Source organism: Schistocerca nitens, chromosome 8 (genome assembly GCF_023898315.1).
Source record: "Schistocerca nitens isolate TAMUIC-IGC-003100 chromosome 8, iqSchNite1.1, whole genome shotgun sequence".
In the NCBI taxonomy this organism is placed as follows: Eukaryota; Metazoa; Arthropoda; class Insecta; order Orthoptera; family Acrididae; genus Schistocerca; species Schistocerca nitens.
Window position 1 is genome coordinate 178,957,895 of NC_064621.1, and position 3,055 is coordinate 178,960,949.

Consider the following 3,055-nt stretch of genomic DNA (forward strand, 5'->3'; position numbering starts at 1 on the left):
CCGTTGGGCCTTCCGAGGCACGTTCAGACGAAGTTAGTTATGACGTAATTCTCTTTGATAAATTGAATTAATTGGTTCTGAGCTCCTGTAACGTGTGCGGATCTGTTGTGTACACTTCGTCGGCCGGCCGTAGTGGCCGAACTGTTCTAGGCGTTACAGTCTGGAACCGCGAGACCACTGCGGTCGCAGGTTCGAATCTTGTCTCGGGTATGGACGTGTGTGATGTCCTTAGGTTACTTAGGTTTAAGTAGTTCTAAGTTCTAGGGGACTGATGACCTCAAAAGTTAAGTCCCATAGTGCTCAGAGCCATTTGAACCATACACATCATCAGTGCCCCCCACAAATAGAAATTGCACAGGGTTAAGCCGGGACTTTGAGCGGGTCGGATATTGTAGCTAATGACTGTCGTGGAACACATTGCGAATTGTGTGTAGAGATACATTGGCCGTATGAGTCCTTGTCGAATCCTGTTGAAAAAACGCGAAACTTCGCTTCTTTCACTCAGTTCATTAAAAAACGGCTGAGAAATGTTTTGCATGTATCTTTCCCTGTTAACTGTGTATTTAGAAAATTGACCTCATTCTTCTGTCACCGCTAACTACGCGCCACACGCCTATCTTTTGATCATGAAGGCGTTCCTCACGAGCCAGAGTAAGGCTATCGGCCTCCAATGTCGACAGTTTTGGTAGTCAACATACAAATGTAAATGGAACCAAGCCTCGTCTGAGAACAGAATGATACGAGGATCCATTTCAACGTCATGCATTTGTTTCAAATTCCATTCACAAAATCTAACCCTGTTTTTAGATTTAACTTCTTGCACTACTGTTACTTTACAGGGCATTTGCCCAAGTAACTTCCCAGCTCTTTGTACAGAGGCACTAGAAATTTGAGTTTGCTGTGAAAGACATCTAAGAGACGCTTAAGGGAAGTTCTCTAGGCGATATGCAGTATGGACGAGATGAGCATCTGTGAGTACTGTACATCATCGTTAAAACATCTTCTCATGAACCCTTCCCGTTTCACGAAATTTATTCTCATTTCTCAATTGCATCACGACTCGGAATTCAGGAAACTTCTGTGCAAAATGGTTCAAATGGCTCTGAGCACTATGGGCCTTAACATCTGAGGTCATCAGTCCCCTAGAACTTAGAACTACTTAAACCTAACTAACCTAAGGACATCACACACATCCATGCCCGAGGCAGGATTCGAACCTGCGACCGTAGTGGTCTCGCGGTTCCAGACTAAAGCGCCTAGAACCACTCGGCCACACAGGCCGGCCTCTGTTCAAACATCGCCAGATAATACGAGTGAACTCTGTATGCACATACGAATCATTAAAAAAAAAAAAAAAAAAAAAAAAAACACTCGTTGTGAAGTGAAGTAATCCATTTTGCCATTGTTGCGTTTACAAACTTCACTGTTACACCCACGATGTTTATTTCACTGTTCGAATGACTGCCCGAAAAAGTGTTAAAGAGGAGAACGTCACCCATTTGACCGAGATGCGCGTCTCCAGTGGCCGACAGACACAAAACCGCGTATGTGGTCATCAGAAAAATCGAACGCATTGTACATTAACCTGTGTGAAACATTCCCATTAAGAATGATACGCATGAAAACGAATTCGAAGTATCTGTAGCACAGTATACTAGTAATACCTCATTAAGACAGCCATTAAAACTGCAACGCCATGAACGACAGAAAATAACGAAATTTTATTTACAGTCAGGTCACAATTAAATCGGAAGATCTGTCCGGACACCTATTAGTGGACGTTAGTATGAGGTGAGTGCACCCTTCGCCTCTGTTACGTGTTGGACTCTGCTGGGGATGCTTTTAACGAGGTGTCTGAGAGCCTGTGGAGAAACGGCATCACGTTCTTCCTGAAAAGCTCATACCAGAGATAGTATTGAGCGGTTTTGGACGCTAGGGTCTGCGTTCCATTAACTTCATGTCTGGACAGTGCACGGACGAATCCACAAATCGTCTCCTAACTGCTCCCTTACCTTACGCAGTAAACAATACTGTAAATGTATTCATATCCTTAGGAATTTGGCATTTTCTAAAGCGTTTTCCAGTTTTCCAAAATTCCTTCACCAGGGAAGATGAATGGAATATTCCAGAATTTGAAACACGAACAGCTGCTAGCATGAGTTTCTTAGAAGTAGATACCTTAGGGGTTGCGAAGCAACTCAAATCGCTTGATACGGGCAAGTCTTCAGGTCCAGATTATACCGATTAGGTTCCTTTCAGATTACGCTGACACAATTGCTCCCTACTTAGCAATCATATACAACCGCTCGCTCACCGATAGATCTGTACCTACAGATTGGAAAATTGCGCAGGTCGCACCAGTGTTTAAGAAGGGTAGTAGGAGTAATCCATCTAACTACACACCTATATCATTGACGTCGGTTTGCAGTGGGGTTTTGGAGCATATACTGTATTCAAACATTATGAATCACCTCGAAGGGAACGATCTATTGATACGTAATCAACATGGTTTCAGAAAACATCGTTCTTGTGCAACGCAGCTAGCTCTTTATTCGCACGAAGTAATGGCCGTTATCGACAGGGGATCTCCAGTTGATTCCGTATTTCTAGATTTCCGGAAAGCTTTTGACACCGTTCCTCACAAGCGACTTCTAATCAAGCTGCGGGCCTATGGGGTATCGTCTCAGTTGTGCGACTGGATGCGTGATTTCCTGTCAGGAAGGTCGCAGTTCGTGGTAATAGACGGCAAATCATCGAGTAAAGCTGAAGTGATATCAGGTGTTCCCCAGGGAAGCGTCCTGGGACCTCTGCTGTTCCTGATCTATATAAATGACCTGGATGACAATCTGAGCAGTTCTCTTAGGTTGTTCGCAGATGATGCTGTAATTTACCGTCTAGTAAGGTCATCCGAAGACCAGTATCAGTTGCAAAGCGATTTAGAAGAGATTGCTGTATGGTGTGGCAGGTGGCAGTTGACGCTAAATAACGAAAAGTGTGAGGTGATCCACATGAGTTCCTAAAGAAATCCGTTGGAATTCGATTTCTCGATTAATAG

General features: G+C 43.9%; 1 non-coding gene across 1 annotated transcript; it reads right to left on the minus strand.

Moving 5' to 3' along the window:
* Positions 1–1,196: 1,196 nt before the first annotated feature.
* Trnas-gga (transfer RNA serine (anticodon GGA)) lies at positions 1,197–1,280 on the minus strand. Its single transcript is given in 2 exon segments — positions 1,197–1,231; positions 1,241–1,280. It is a non-coding gene; the product is annotated as a tRNA-Ser (tRNA).
* Between the last annotated feature and the right edge of the window lie 1,775 nt (positions 1,281–3,055).